Source organism: Polypterus senegalus, chromosome 15, assembly GCF_016835505.1.
Source record: "Polypterus senegalus isolate Bchr_013 chromosome 15, ASM1683550v1, whole genome shotgun sequence".
NCBI classification, from domain to species: domain Eukaryota; kingdom Metazoa; phylum Chordata; class Cladistia; order Polypteriformes; family Polypteridae; genus Polypterus; species Polypterus senegalus.
The window spans coordinates 106,184,939-106,201,934 of record NC_053168.1 but is presented as its reverse complement, the minus strand read 5'-3'; the positions used below and the strand labels follow the sequence as shown (position 1 = coordinate 106,201,934).

The following is a 16,996-nucleotide window of genomic DNA, read 5'->3' as shown; positions in this document are numbered from 1 at the left end:
TTCTGCTTTTCTTTTCCTTCTCCAGGCAAGCTTTGTTTTCCTCCTCCCGACTCTGGCTCCCGAAGTAGTGTCTGCTGGCTCCTTTTCTAAGTCACCCAGAAGTGCTCCAGGTGCTTGTTGATGCATTTCCGGCAGCACTTCTGGGTGTGGTTGAAGAACTGCACTCCATGGCTCGGCAGTAGCTGCATCACCCCCGGCGGTGCCCACAGGTCAGCCCAACAGGGCTTTATCTAACTCCAGTTCCCATGGACCCCTGCGGGAGTCCGGGCCACCACTGCGATCCATGGGGTACTGCTTTGGATATGCTCCCTCACCCGGCTGTATGCCATGTATTATTATAAAGAAACACAGCAAAACCAATGGTAGCAAATGTAGGAAATGTGCTTTAAAAAGAGACAAAAGTTAAAAAATGTATTTGAAAAGGAGTCTTAATGAAAATACTTGCAGAAAATCAAGCTGATGGAAGATGAGTCTTTTAAAGTTTGGGTGCAGAGTTGCTTCAGATTGGTGTTAATTCTGCAGAGGTCCTTGTCAGTTTCTTTGGGCTCTTCTCCTTCTCAGCTGTCCTTGGTTTTCTCTGTTCTGTCCTGCTCTGCCTGCTTTTCTTCCTTCCTTCTTGCCCAGCATATACCTATACTTAAAGGTCTAACTTCACATTCAGAAAATTACAAGAGTAATCAATCAGTGTTTGGCTTTTTCTGGTTGTTTTTCTGTTATGATTCGAATTACCCCAGGTCTAGTAAATTAACAACCTGTTCAAAATACTGAAAGAATTATCTAAAAGATAAAAGGTTTAAGTCAGTAAAAATACAGAATTTTAAAACCTACAACTATTGTTTAAAAATATGCACAGTGTGTTTAATATGGGATTAAAATTCCCAGAGTTAAAAAGTTCAAGGAGACTTTGTTCTCATAAAGTCCAAGTTTTCTAATTACTGGCTGTTTACTCAGGTGTCCTTATTGCTGGCAGGGTAATCAGTGTTAGTTCCCACAGTTCACATTTTGAGTTGTTTTTTCAGTCCATTTTCTTAGTTTATATATTGATTAAAGGAAAGTTCAATATTGAGAGTTTTGAACATTAGGATCTTTATACCAATTCAAGATGACATTTTAAATATGTCAGTCAGTCCTTGGAAACTGTGAAGAAGTGAGGATTTCTGGATTTCTTTGTCTTTTGCCAAGAACAGTCCATTTTCCAAGCAGTTTATAATTTTTTTTTTTTAGATTGTTAGAGTTTTCAGTAGAAGTAAATTAGTTTGTTAGTTCTAAAGAACATTTGATGCTGTTGAATTGATTCATTCATCATACAGACACAACAAATGTTTTCCATGTTCTTTAAAACAGAAACTTTCTAATTTTGAGTCAAAAAGCTGTCATAATGATAACACAAATGTAAAATCTGCCCTTGTTCAATCTAGATTTTTTTTTTTTTTGCTGTTATTAACAAATGCTGATAGTAATAGTGTGTTATGCACGTCAGCCTTTCAGCTAAGGAATAATAGAGGGAAAAAAAGATGCTGAATTGTAGATGAGTACCGTAGATCCCGGAATACAGGCCGACCCGGTATATTAGCCGAACCCCTTCTTTACCTACTAATTACATGTATTTGCTGATGACCGGTATTTAAGCCGACCCCCTTCTCCAAGCAAAATTTTCTAAATTTCCTTAAAAGTGTCTCTTGGTATATTTATAATGTTTATCGAATTTGAGACTGCCGGCATTTTTGATATATAATATAATGTGCATAATTTACCAAAACACCAATAATTTTTCTAATGTACTAACCAAAAAGTTATAAAAGTGCCAAGCCTACTTCGATTAAGCTAGGAGCATGGCGGCACTCATGGTCGCAGCGGCTCAGGGCTCTCCTTTTCAGTGCACTTTTTTGTTGTTTTTGTACTGTTTTTTTTTTTTTGTTTTTGTCCTTGTTTGTGCACGATCAGTTTGGCGAACATCCGCTACACCATTCAGAACCTTATAGACATCGGTGTCCAGAGCCAGACATCTGTTTTCGAGTGTTTTTCATCACACGCACAACATCCAGGACAACATAGCGAGACCAGCGGGCTCTCCGTTGATTGTTGTCGGGTCTAGGAGACAACACAGGCGGAGGAGGAAAAGCGAGCGGGGCCGCAGATCCGGCGTTATGCTAAAGCTAAAAACAACCATACAAGCCCTATACAGAACTTTTTTCTGCACGGAAGGAGCTGCTTTTAATCTCATTGTAGCTGCGTATATTGACAATAAAAGGCATTCTATTCTAGAAACAATTTCATACTGTACTCACCATTTAATTTGACATCTTTGGGCTGCAGTAAGGGAGGAGATATTTCCACACAATGTCCATCTTCGTTTCGATTGCGATCGCTTACTTTTACCTTCTCTTCCTTCCTTAGCAATTATGTGTCTTGCTTGCATGATCTTAATGAATTATATATATATATAGGTAAATCACTGCAATTACATCCACAAACACATGTATCTGAGCTCCGACTGACGAAACTAATGCTCTCGGTTGTTTGTTTACAATCGCGCAAGCGGATACACGTGACCGCATCCGTTTCGTAACGCAAGATGTCGATCGTAAATCAAAACAAAAAATTTCATTTTAAACTTCCCGATAATTTATTATAAATTTTATTTAAAAAATCAACAACTAAAACACTTTTTTGAATAAATTCTTTATTTAATTTAAAGTACCGGCATGCAAAGTTACTTCTTCATCTGAAAGATGGCTCTGTGGTTTCGTCAGTATTTATTCCGTATTCATCGACAAAACAAGCATTGCGCTGGAAATCTTGAATCTGAAACGATACTCGTTGTATAAACCGACCCCCAAACTCCAAGCCAAAAATCTAGGATGAAATTCTCGGCTTATATAACGGGATCTACGGTATGTCATTAGTCTATGAAGCTAGTAATAATAGGTTTAGAGAATACAGGTAAAATTTTGTTACAACAAATATCTTTACAACGAAATTTTCATTACAATAAAGTATTTTTATGGTGCCGACAGTTTTCCCCATATGACATGAGTCTATAGAAATCTCGTTACTACGAAGTACATTCGGCAGATACTTTCATTACAACGAAGTGCCCAAAAGACCTTGAAATGCCTGAATGAATCATCCGCAGTGCAGTTAGTTCTGTGGCCGCAGCTCAGTTTTGTACAACAATCCCCAAACAGAAACATTGTAATTTTTTTTTCTTTCTTTGAACTTTCCTCATACTGTTTTTTTTTGCCTTTTTTGTTTTCTGTGGTTTTCAGTGATACAGTGCATCCAGAAAGTATTTACAGTGCATCACTTTTTCCACATTTTATGTTACAGCCTTATTCCAAAATGGATTAAATTCATTTTTTTTCCTCAGAATTGTACACACAACACCCCATACTGACAACGTGCAAAAAGTTTACATGAGATTTTTGGAAATTTATTAAAAATAGAAAAATTGAGAAAGCACATGTACAATACAAGTATTCGCAGCCTTTGCCATGAAGCTCAAAAATGAGCTCAGGTGCATCCTGTTTCCCCTGATCATCCTTGAGATGTTTCTGCAGCTTAATTGGAGTCCACCTGTGGTAAATTCAGTTGATTGGACATGATTTGGAAAAGCACACACCTGTCTGTATAAGGTCCCACAGTTGACAGTTCATGTCAGAGCACAAACCAAGCATGAAGTCAAAGGAATTGTCTGTAGACCTCAGAGACAGGATTGTCTCGAGGCACAAATCTGGGGAAGGTTACAGAAAAATTTCTGCTGCTTTGAAGGTCCCAATGAGCACAGTGGCCTCCATCATCCGTAAGTGGAAGAAGTTTGAAACCACCAGGACTCTTCCTAGAGCTGGCCAGCCATTTAAAGTGAACGATTGGGGGAGAAGGGCCTTAGTCAGGGAGGTGACCAAGAACCTGATGGTTACTCTGTCAGAGCTCCAGAGGTCCTCTGTGGAGAGAGGAGAACCTTCCAGAAGGACAACCGTCTCTGCAGCAATCCACCACTCAGGCCTGTATAGTAGAGTGGCCAGACGGAAGCCACTCCTTAGTAAAAGGCACATGGCAGCCCGCCTGGAGTTTGCCAAAAGGCACCTGAAGGACTCTCAGACCATGAGAAACAAAATTCTCTGGTCTGATGAGACAAAGATTGAACTCTTTGGTGTGAATGCCAGGCATCACGTTTGGAGGAAACCAGGCACCGCTCATCACCAGGCCAATACCATCCCTACAGTGAAGCATGGTAGTGGCAGCATCATGCTGTGGGATATTTTTCAGCAGCAGGAACTGGGAGACTAGTCAGGATAAAGGGAAATATGACTGCAGCAATGTACAGAGACATCCTGGATGAAAACCTGCTCCAGAGCAATCTTGACCTCAGACTGGGGCGACGGTTCATCTTTCAGCAGGACAACGACCCTAAGCACACAGCCAAGATATCAAAGGAGTGGCTTCAGGACAACTCTGTGAATGTCCTTGAGTGGCCCAGCCAGAGCCCAGACTTGAATCCGATTGAACATCTCTGGAGAGATCTTAAAATGGCTGTGCACCGACGCTTCCCATCCAGCCTGATGGAGCTTGAGAGGTGCTGCAAAGAGGAATGGGTGAAACTGGCCAAGGATAGGTGTGCCAAGCTTGTGACATCATATTCAAAAAGACTTGAGGCTGTAATTGCTGCCAAAGGTGCATCGACAAAGTATTGAGCAAAGGCTGTGAATACTTATGTACATGTGATTTCTCAGTTTTTTTATTTTTAATAAATTTGCAAAAATCTCAAGTAAACTTTTTCACATTGTCATTATGGGGTGTTGTGTGTAGAATTCTGAGGAAAAAATGAATTTAATCCATTTTGGAATAAGGCTGTAACATAACAAAATGTGGAAAAAGTGATGCGCTGTGAATACTTTCCGTATGCACTGTACCTTTTGCTTATTGCTGGTCAACATTTGAAAAACATCCATTGGAATTTAACACATTGTCACCCTCCTATAGAAATGGCAGACACGAAAAAACAATAACAGTTCATATTAGAAAAAAAAAAACTTTACATTTTTGCAGCTCTCGATTGCGGAAAAAAGACATTGCCAGTGACTTCGGAATTTCGCCATCGACACTCAACTTTCTTGGATGACCGAGCAAAAAAAGAAGAAAAATCTCGGGTTGCAAACGTATGTGAACTGCTGCATTTGAAGACATCGAAAAAGCAGTTTTTATGTGGTTCAGTGATGCTCGTTCAAGAAACTTTCCTATTTAATGCGGCACTCATTCAAGAAAATGTGAGGTTTGTAAAATCTTTTGGGACCTCCCTGAACTAGACCGCACACCGAAGAGCATCCCGAAGTGCGATCTCCGCGTCTGTACGGGGCAAAAGCAGGCTCACAGCTAAGCTGCAACTCTCCGCCAAAGCAAATGGAAAAGATCTCCATGGGTGATGCAAGGTTAGGAGCATGTACATTGTAAATGCAGATAGCAGGATTACTTGGTCACTGACCTGGCCACGACCCTGCCTGACTGCTGTGTCTGTGTATAGCAGAGTGGCAGATCACACTACAATAAATAACTGTGCCGTTCCTGTTTCAAGCTGAATAAAGCTGGTTTTGCTAAAGTACTGAGACTAAGCCTCGTGTGCGACCCCGATCTTTTATTATTTGCTTCTGTTGCGCTTCACTGAAGCTCTGTGAGCCTGCAATTGCCCTGCCCAAGAAATGGACAAGCAGTCTTTCACAGACGCTGCAATCACGCTTCGAGACGCACTTCAGCATGTCGTTCCCGTTGGGGAGTCTCAAAAGAGTTCAGAAGCCTCACAATATGAAGAAGAAGAAAATGATGATTCGGCTTCTGATTGATTACTGTGCTGCACACAACATACTTCCACATTTAGATAATGTTCACATTAAATTCTTCCCACCCAATTGTACAGCAGTGCTTCAGCCATTGGATTTGGGCATCATTCGCACCCTGAAAGTGTATTATGGCAAGGAAATGCTGAGAAAAATTCTCATTAGCATAACTTGAAGGGAAAGAAGTCATTGAAATGATTGCAAACGCCTGGATGCAAGTTAAAGAAAGCACTATAGTAACAATTACAGAATCTCATTACAACGAAATTTTAGTTACAACGAAATATTTTTTAGGTTCTTGGTAGCTCGTTGTAATGGAATTTTACCTGTATTTACATTTTTTCTGCGGTGGGTTGGCACCCTGCCCGGGATTGGTTCCTGCCTTGTGCCCTGCGTTGGCTGGGATTGGCTTCAGCAGACCCCGTGACCCTGTGTTTGGATTCAGCGGGTTGGAAAATGGATGGATGGATGGATGGATTTACATTTTTTAGCAAAGAATGCATGCGCTTTGGACATTGTGAACAAATGACTGGGTAACACACATGGAGTAACTTGTTGTTTTCCATGAATATTTATCACAACTAAGAACCCAATAAAAACACAGGATGCACCTAACAGTCCTTTCTGGCACACTGATTAATGCTTTGTAATAATGTGCCACACACTGCACTGCAAGGTTAGATAGACCATCATGAAATGTTGCACTTGCTTTGAAATTAAAAAATATTTTTAGAATATATAATAATTAAAACTAAGTTGTTATGGTTAGAGCAATTAATTGTTAGTACATTTTTATACTATATAGTACCATTCTCAGGGTTGCTTGTGGTACCATACACTTTTTTTATATCTCTGGTTAAAGCAGAACTTAGCAGTGAATTCTAAACACAAAATTGCAATAATATGTAATTTGTACAGAGAAATTTAATAAGTAAATAATAATTTATAAATACTGAATATCAAGCTAAGGATTCAGCAATATGCAGAAAATTTAGTTGATACTGATCATATTTGTGCTCTGTGTCTATTTCAATAGTGGTATACTTTATTTGCTTTTTTTTTTTTTTTGCATTTTGTTTACACAAAACTGATGATTTAAATTAGCATAGACAAGTTAAATTTAAGTTTTTAAACGTTTTCATTGTAAGCAATTAGCTTAGTGTTAGGAACAAATTAAACTCTGTCTTATTTTTGGGTGTTTATAAACAGTACACACATTGTTTCGGTGAATAAATATTACGGGAATGGGTGCTGGTTTCATGGTATTTTGACTGAATGTCTTTGCTTTCTCAAATAAGGACTCTGCCGACAGGACCTGCACACTGTAGTTTAGGCAATGTAGGTTCTTCTATGGTAACTTAGAAGTAGACACTACTTGTCCTGGTGGGGGCCTCTTAGATGACTAATTTCAAATGTGCTATTTTATTATTATTTACTCATGCCAGGACAGTTTCAGAATTAAGTGTTACATTCTACTATATTATTGTCACTGGTGTTTTAAGTTGAAAATGACCATGCATCTGACATCATATCCATCACGCCACAAAGTGTTCAGTTAGCAGTTGTCCTTCTGTGGCTTAAAATTAATGTGTCATTGTATTGATCTACAGTAGTACCATTTTAGAAAAAATCTCCACATTAGACCTAAAAGCGATACTTCATTTCAATATCAGCTGATGCCTATATAATGTTAGATTTATCGTGCATCCCTAGCTAAAGCCAGCTGGCAGCAGAAGAGAGGAAAATGTAACACACTGTCCACACAGACTGCAAAAAACAAACCTTTGATCCTCCGAACACTATGGTGCCAGCTACTGTCTGTCGTTTTGATCCGTTTCAACATGCTGTATTTGTCAAAGTCAAAATCACAAAACCTAATCAGGATGGGAAGAATGCCTTTACTGACACACGCGCGGAGTCACTCAGTGCATGGAATGAGATGACTGACTTTCAGCTGTTTTATTTCAGTTCTTAAATACAGAAGTGAGATTTTTTTTCATTAATTCAGACCTCTTCTATGTTTACATTTAATGACATGGTATTTTTTTAAAGCGTGCTTACTAGCCCTTGGTTTAGACGCTTGACTGCATTCTTATCCTATGTAATTCATTCTTAAAGAATTGTGTAAATGAACTTATGGTTGCATTATGTAGAACATATGCCAGATAGGTATGATTTCTTATTTGCCATCTGAACCATTGTTTTAAATGTGTTAAGGCTAGGTTTAATTTAATCTCATAATTCTGAGTAATAACCAGAACAGATATAATAGACTACATTTTAATATCATTTATAATTTTAAGTAGTTTCAAAAAAGTAAAGTTGCAGCATTATCCATCCATCCATCCTCTTCCGCTTATCCGAGATCGGGTCGCGGGGGCAGCAGTTTAAGCAGAGAGGCCCAGACTTCCCTCTCCCCGGCCACTTCTAGCCCTTCCGGGGGAATCCCGAGGCGTTCCCAAGCCAGTTGGGAGACATAGTCCCACCAGTGTGTCCTGGGTCTTCCCTGGGGCCTCCTCCCAGTTAGACTTGCCCGGAACAGCTCACCAGGGAGGTGTCCAGGAGGCATCCTGATCAGATGCCCGAGCCACCTCATCTGACTCCTCTCGATGTGGAGGAGCAGCAGCTCTACTCTGAGCCCCTCACGGATGACTGAGCTTCTCAGCCTATCTTTAAGAGAAAGCCCAGAAACCCTGAGGAGGAAACTCATTTCAGCTGCTTGTATTCGCGATCTCGTTCTTTCAGTCACTACCCATAGCTCATGATCATAGGTAAGGGTAGGAACGTAGATCAACTGGTAAATTGAGAGCTTTGCCTTGCAGCTCGGCTCCTTTTTCACCACGACAGTCCGATGCAGAGCCCGCATCACTGCGGACGCCGCACAGATCCGCCTGTCAATCTCACGCTCCATTCTTCCCTCACTCATGAACAAGACCTGAGATACTTGAACTCCTCCACGGGGTAGGATCTCGCTCCCAACCCTGAGAGGGCACTCCAACCTTTTCCGGCTGAGGTCCATGGTCTCTGATTTTGGAGGTTCTGATTACCATCCCAGCTGCTTCACACTCCGCTGCGAACCGATCCACAGAGAGCTGAAGATCACAAACAGGACAACATCATCTGCAAAAACCAGTCACCCAATCCTGAGTCCACCATACCGGACCCCCTGAACGCCCTGGCTGTGCTTAGAAATTCTGTCCATAAAAGTTATGAACAGAATTGGTGATAAAGGGCATCCCTGGCGGAGTCCAACTCTTACTGAAAACGGGTTCGACTTACTGCCGGCAATGCGGACCAAGTTCTGACACCGGTTGTACAGAGACCGAACAGCCCTTATCAGGGGGTCCGGTACCCCATACTCTCTGAGTACCCTCCACAGTATTCTCCGAATGCCTTTTCCAAGTCCACAAAACAAATGTAGACTGGTTGGGCAAACTCCCATGCACTCTCCAGGACCCTGCCAAGTGTGTAGAGTTATTCCACTGTTCCACAACCAGGATGAAAGCCACACTGTTCCTCCTGAATCCGAGGTTCGATTATCTGACGGACCCTCCTCTCCAGGACCCCCCCAATCCCCCACCCCCCAAAGTAGACTTTTCCAGGGAGGCTGAGGAGTGTGAACCCTCAGTAGTTCGAACAGACTCTCAAGGGGGACCACCGCCCCGGTCTGTCAATCCAGAGGCACTGTCCCCGATGTCCATGCGATGTTGCAGAGGTGTGTCAACCAAGACAGTCCTACAACATCCAGAGCCTTGAGGAAGTCCGGGTGTATTTCATCCAACCCCGGGGCCCTGACACCAAGGAGTTTTTTGACCAACTCGGTGTCCTCAGTCCCACAGATGGGGGAGCCCACCTCCAAGTCCCTAGGCTCTACTTCGTCATTGGAAGGCATATTAGTGGGATTGAGGAGGTCTTCGAAGTACTCCCCCAACCAACCCACAACGTCCCGAGTCAAGGTGAGCAGCGCACCATCCCCACCATATACAGTGTTGACACTGCAGTGCTTCCCCCTCATGAGACGCCAGATGGTGGACCAGAATTTCCTTTGAAGCCATCCAAAATTCTTTCTCCATGGCCTTCCCAAACTCCTCTCACGCCCGAATTTTTGCCTCAGCAACCACCGAAGCCGCATTCTGCTTGGCCTGCCGGTACCTATTAGCTGCCTCCAGAGTCCCACAGGACAAAAGGGTCCTTTAGGACTCCTTCAGCTTGACAGCATCCCTCACGACCGGTGTCCACCAACGGGTTCGGGGATTGCTGCCATGACAGGCACCGACCACCTTACGGCCACAGCTCTAGTCAGCTGCCTCAACAATAGAGGCACAGAACATGGCCCATTTGGACTCAATGTCCCCCACCTCCCTTGGGACGTGGTCGAAGTTCTGTCAGAGGTGGGAGTTGAAGCTACTTCTGACAGGGGACTCTGCCAGACGTTTCCCAGCAGTCCCTCACAACACGTTTGGGCCTACCAGACCTGACCGGCATCCTCCCCCACCATCGAAGCCTACTCCTCACCAGGTGGTGATCAGTTGACAGCTCCACCCTTCTCTTCACTCGAGTGTCCAAGACATATGGCCGCAAGTCCGACGGCACAACCACAAAGTCAATCATCGAACTAAGGCCTAGGGTGTCCTGGTGCCAAGTGCACATATGATCACCCCTATGCTTGAACATGGTGTTCATTATGGACAATCCATGATGAGCACAAAAGTCCAATAACAAAACACTGCTCGGGTTCAGATCGGGGGGGCCATTCCTCCCAATCACGCCCTTCCTGGTTTAGCTGTCATTGCCCACGTGAGCATTGAAGTCTCCCAGCAGAACAAGGGAGTCTCCAGAAGGTATGCCCTCTAGCACTCCCTCCAGGGACTCCAAAAAAGGTGGATACTACAGACTGCTGTTCGGCGCATACGCACAAACAGTCAGGACCCATCCCCCCCACCTGAAGGCGGAGGGAGGGTTACCTTCTTATCCACTGGGGTAAACCCCAATGAACAGGCTCCAAGTCGGGGGGCAATAAGTATGCCCACACCCGCTCGGCGCCTCTCGCCGGGGGCAACTCCACAGCAGTAGAGAGTCCAGCCCCTCTCAAGGAGATTGATTCCAGAGTCCAAGCTGTGCATCGAGGTGAGCCCGACTATATCTAGCCGGAACCTCTCGACCTCGCGCACAAGCTCGGGCTCCTTCCCCTTCAGAGAGTTGACATTCCACGTCCCAAGAGTCAGCTTCTGTAGCCGAGGATCGGACCGCCTTCGGCCACCACCCAACTCGCACTGCACCTGACCTCCTTGGCCTCTCCCATAGGTGGTGAGCCCATGGGAAGGGGGACCCACGTTGCCTCTTTGGGCTGTGCCCAGCCGAGCCCCATGGGTACAGGCCCGGCCACCAGGCGCTATCCATCGAGCCCCACCTCCAGGCCTGGCTCCAGAGGGGGGCCCCGGTGATCTGCGTCCGGGCGAGGGAAAACGCAGTCCAAATTTTTTGTTCTTCATAGGAGGTTTGTTGAACCGCTCTTTGTCTCATCCCTCACCTAGGACCATTTTGCCCTGGCTGGTCCTACCAGGGGCATAAAGCCTCGAACCACCACCTTATCATGGTGGATGGGTTTGCGTGTCCCAATGACCCTAGGAGCTCTGCAGCATTGTCATTTTCTGAATAAACTTTAACACTGTAATTTAACTGGTGATAGTGTGCTCATTAAACCACTTTCAATTACCTTATATTTAAGTAACTTTAATTTAAGATGAACCATTTTATTTAAAAACTGTTTCACATACAAGTTGTATATATTTGTAAATTGTGCTTTGTTATACTTTAGGACTGATGTTCTGAGTGTAATATTTCTAAAACTTGGAATTACTGTTATTATTCAGATGCCTCATATGCGCTGATAATTTTATAGCAAATTTAAGTAAATGTTTGCCGAACCTGAGTATGAATAATAAATATGTCTGTAATTAATATTACAACTATTCTTTATTTTGTTTTAATTCCATATGTTAGGGTGTCAATTGATGACAAATATCCTAGACTGTCCTGGAGGTATTTAAAGTTCATCATTAAAAGTAAATTCATGTGTTCATTCTTTCTTTATACAGTGCAGTTCATGAAAGCTATCCGTTAAGGGCTTTAATTAAGGCAATGGTGTTATATCTATCCTAAGTTAAGTTTCAAAAAGGAAACTCTTAAGTATTAAGCCTAGAAATACATTTAAATTGATAATTGAACAGTATATTATCTAATTTGCCACATGGAGGCAGTATAGCATACAGTGGTGTGAAAAACTATTTGCCCCCTTCCTGATTTCTTATTCTTTTGCATGTTTGTCACACAAAATGTTTCTGATCATCAAACACATTTAACCATTAGTCAAATATAACACAAGTAAACACAAAATGCAGTTTTTAAATGATGGTTTTTGTTATTTAGGAAGAAAAAAAAATCCAAACCTACATGGCCCTGTGTGAAAAAGTAATTGCCCCCTGAACCTAATAACTGGTTGGGCCACCCTTAGCAGGAATAACTGCAATCAAGCGTTTGTGATAACTTGCAATGAGTCTTTTACAGCGCTCTGGAGGAATTTTGGCCCACTCATCTTTGCAGAATTGTTGTAATTCAGCTTTATTTGAGGGTTTTCTAGCATGAACCGCCTTTTTAAGGTCATGCCACAGCATCTCAATTGGATTCAGGTCAGGACTTTGACTAGGCCACTCCAAAGTCTTCATTTTGTTTTTCTTCAGCCATTCAGAGGTGGATTTGCTGGTGTGTTTTGGGTCATTTTCCTGTTGCAGCACCCAAGATCGCTTCAGCTTGAGTTGACGAACAGATGGCCAGACATTCTCCTTCAGGATTTTTTGTAGACAGTAGAATTCATGGTTCCATCTATCACAGCAAGCCCTTCAGGTCCTGAAGCAGCAAAACAACCCCAGACCATCACACTTCCACCACCATATTTTACTGTTGGTATGATGTTCTTTTTCTGAAATGCTGTGTTACTTTTACACCAGATTTAACGGGACATTTGACTTCCAAAAAGTTCAACTTTTGTCTCATCAGTCCACAAGGTATTTTCCCAAAAGTCTTGGCAATCATTGAGATGTTTCTTAGCAAAATTGAGACGAGCCCTAATGTTCTTTTGCTTAACAGTGGTTTCGTCTTGGAAATCTGCCATGCAGGCCGTTTTGCCCAGTCTCTTTCTTATGGTGGAGTCGTGAACACTGACCTTAATTGAGGCAAGTGAGGCCTGCAGTTCTTTAGACGTTGTCCTGGGGTCTTTTGTGACCTCTCGGATGAGTCGTCTCTGCCCCCTTGGGTAAATTTGGTCAGCCGGCCACTCCTGAGAAGGTTCACCACTGTTCCATGTTTTTGCTATTTGTGGATAATGGCTCTCACTGTGGTTCGCTGGAGTCCCAAAGCTTTAGAAATGGCTTTATAACCTTTACCAGACTGATAGATCTCAATGACTTCTGTTCTCATTTGTTCCTGAATTTCTTTGGATCTTGGCATGATGTCTAGCTTTTGAGGTGCTTTTGGTCTACTTCTCTGTGTCAGGCAGCTCCTATTTAAGTGATTTCTTGATTGAAACAGGTGTGGCAGTAATCAGGCCTGGGGGTGGCTACGGAAATTGGAACTCAGGTGTGATACACCACAGTTAGGTTATTTTTTAACAAGGGGGCAATTACTTTTTCACACAGGACCGTGTAGGTTTGGATTTTTTTTCTCCCTAAATAATAAAAATCATCATTTAAAAACTGCATTTTGTGTTTACTTGTGTTATATTTGACGAATGGTTAAATGTGTTTGATGATCAGAAACATTTTGTGTGACAAACATGCAAAAGAATAAGAAATCAGGAAGGGGGCAAATAGTTTTTCACACCACTGTATGTGGTATTGAAAAGTGTTTTTTTTCTAGTACAACACTCAAAAAGTTACATTCTATCAATCTTTGCAGTTGGTATACATACTGAAGACATTTAAAATTCACGTGTGGACTAGTTTGATGTCTTTACCAACATATTCCAGAGCTTACATACAAACAAGAGCACATTGCTGCTCACATTTTAGCCAGTTTTAGTATAGTGTTTGGTACATCATACATGGCAGAATAGGGCATGCATGCATTGGAACTATTCCCATTATTGTATAGTATAATATTTTACTAGTGAATTATAAAATACTAGCAGAATACCCACGCTTTGCAGCAGAGAAGTAGTGTGTTAAAGAAGTTATGAAAAAGAAAAGGAAAAATTTTATAAATAACGTAACATGATTGTTAATGTAATTGTTTTGTCACTGTTTTGAGTGATGAGTGTTGCTGTTATATATACTGAGGATATGCCTCCCCAGACAATCATTAACCCACCACCAAACTGCTCATGCTGAATGATGTTACAGGCAGCATAATGTTCTCCATGGCTTCTCCAGACCCTTTCACTTCTGTCACGTGCTCAGGGTGAACCTGCTCTCATCTGTAAAAAGCACAGGGCACCAGTGGTGCATCTGCCAATTCTGGTATTCTATGGCGAATGCCAATCGGGCTGCATGCTGCTGGGCAGTGAGCTCAGGGCCCATTAGAGGACATGGGGCCCTTGGGTCACACTCATGAAGTCTTTCTGGTTGTTTGGTCAGAGACATTCTCACCAGTGGCCTGCTGGAGGTCATTTTGTAGGGCTCTGGCAGTGCTCATCCTGTTCCTCCTTGCCCAAAGGAGCAGATACTGGTCCTGCTGATGGGTTATGGACCTTCTATGGCCCTCTCCAGCTCTCCTAGAGTAACTGCTTGTCTCCTAGAATCTCCTCCATGCCCTTGAAACTGTGCAGGGAGACACAGCAAACCTTCTAGCAATGACACATATTGATGTGCCATCCTGGAGAAGTTGGACTACCTGTGCAACCTCTGTAGGGTCCAGGTATCGCCTCATGCTACCAGTAGTGACACTACTGGTGACATGTATATATATGTGTGTATGTATGTATATGTATGTATATATATATATGTATGTATGTATGTGTGTATGTGTGTGTGTGTGTGTGTGTGTGTGTATATATATATATATATGTATATATATATATATATATATATATATATATATATATATATATATATATATATATGTATATATATATATATGTATATATATATATGTGTGTATATATATATGTGTATATATATATATGTGTATATGTGTATATATATAATATATTTGGGGTGCGAGCAACCAGGGCCGCTGCTGGCCAAATGGGTGCCTGAAGCAGAAATTTACTTTTGTGCCCCCTCCACCAAATATTACGGAAATAAAATAATAAAAAAAACACCTACTTAATGACACCATATGGTCATTATTAATCAATAATCATAATTGCCTCTGTGTTTTAATATAATGCATTTTAAGTCATTTTGTTTGTATTTTGATCTGCGTGTATTAATATTAAGAAAGATGCATTAGTCGTGAAATTATTACCGACGTTAAAACACATTATCAACGTCGACAGAATAAAATAATGTTTCATAGGATGATGAACGTACCTGAAAGTGATGCACCGGCTTCATCTTGGGCTTTTTTTTCTTTTGTTTCTCGGCGCCAGACTGTTGATGTCTCTTTGCAGGACCAGGCATATTGTTCAATTATTATCATTTTTGGCCAAATAGGCATCCGTAACAGAGGTTAGGGCGTGCTGTGCGCGTCATCACGTGTGCTTAGCCTACTCTGCGTTCACCGTAAAATGCAATATATACGTTTATATTTTTGTTTATTTGTATATGTATATTATTATTAATTTATTATTATTATAATATATAAAAATGATTTTTTTGAGCAGCTGGGATGGTGCCCCCCTGGGAGTTGGTGCCTTACGCAGACTGTGTATTCTCCATATAGGGAGCGGCGGTACTGCGAGCAACTGTTGCTGGGGGTGCCAGAATCCATCAAGAAAGAAAAATGAAAAACATTATTTGTACAAAATCTTAATTTATTTATCCATTCCTAAACAATTAAATGGGCAGGCTATTTCGTATCAGTGCAATACACTGTTTGTTAAAACGGATGACTCCCGCTCTTACTTGCAAGTCTGCGTGGGTATTATGAACTATCGTATCTGTTGAAGTTCTATTTAAATTTTAAACAGAAGGAATTTTTATTTAGTCGACAGAAATATCTGTGGTAGGAATGTAAGTTAAATGTAGGCATCATTGCATAAATTTTTCTTCACCATACAAATATAAAGAGTAAATTTGCCTTGCATTCCAACCAAAGATATTTGTGTCGACTAAATAGAACTTGAAAATATATATTTTTTCGAATGTGATCGCGCAATTCAGATTGAGTTGATGCGCACTACATCGAGCCCTCATGCTATTGTGGTTTCGCCTGCGTGCCTCAATAAGTCACCCTCCCCTCGCTCTTACTTTTTTACCGTTCATCTAATGAATACACTGAGTATGGCTTTACCAAAACAATCATTGATGGCGAATAAAGTATTCATTATTCTTAAAGCTTCAATTGGTGATCTGTCTTTCTGCGTTAACCGCATATTTTTTCATACGTCTCAAACCAAGGAGATGCGAGGGTAAAATAAATCGGGAAGCCCGCGTACATACTCGGTGCACCCCCTCTCGGAAATCGAACCTCAGACGTCGGCGCTAGAGGCAAAGCCTCTACCATTGCGCCACGACGTGTGGTTGTTTCTTACTGCATCAGTAAACAGCTCGTCTTCCTCTTTATCTGAGATGTGACACACTGCATGCACGGGTTTTTTTACACTGTCTTCCTTTAGCATGACATTGACTTTTTCCACCCCATGGCTGTATTTAATGTTAGCTAAGTTTCTCTCGCAGTTTCGCTGAGTTTGTGCCAAACACCACCCTGACCATCTCATCTTCCTCTGCATAAGCACAGTCCTTCACCCGTGAATATTTAGCGGCAGTGTTTCTATTGGATTGCCGCTGACGGATGGCCTTATGTGGGCAGGCATTAAATTACATGGGAGGCGTAACTCCGCCTCCCACGGGCATCGAGCAGAAGTCTATTATAGTATATGGATGAAAAAATAGGTTCCAGTTATGACCATTACGCGTAGAATTTCAAAATGAAACCTGGCCAACTTTTGTAAGTAAAATGTTAGGAATGAGCCTGCCAAATTTCAGCCTTCTACCTACACAGGAAGT

At 42.0% G+C, this 16,996-nt stretch overlaps 1 protein-coding gene across 2 annotated transcripts in view; it reads left to right on the top strand.

Annotated features, from left to right (window-relative positions):
• The window catches only part of tonsl (tonsoku-like, DNA repair protein), a 112,437-nt gene that overhangs the window by 10,745 nt on the left and 84,696 nt on the right, over positions 1-16,996 (top strand). The gene's annotated exons all lie outside the window — the stretch shown is intronic.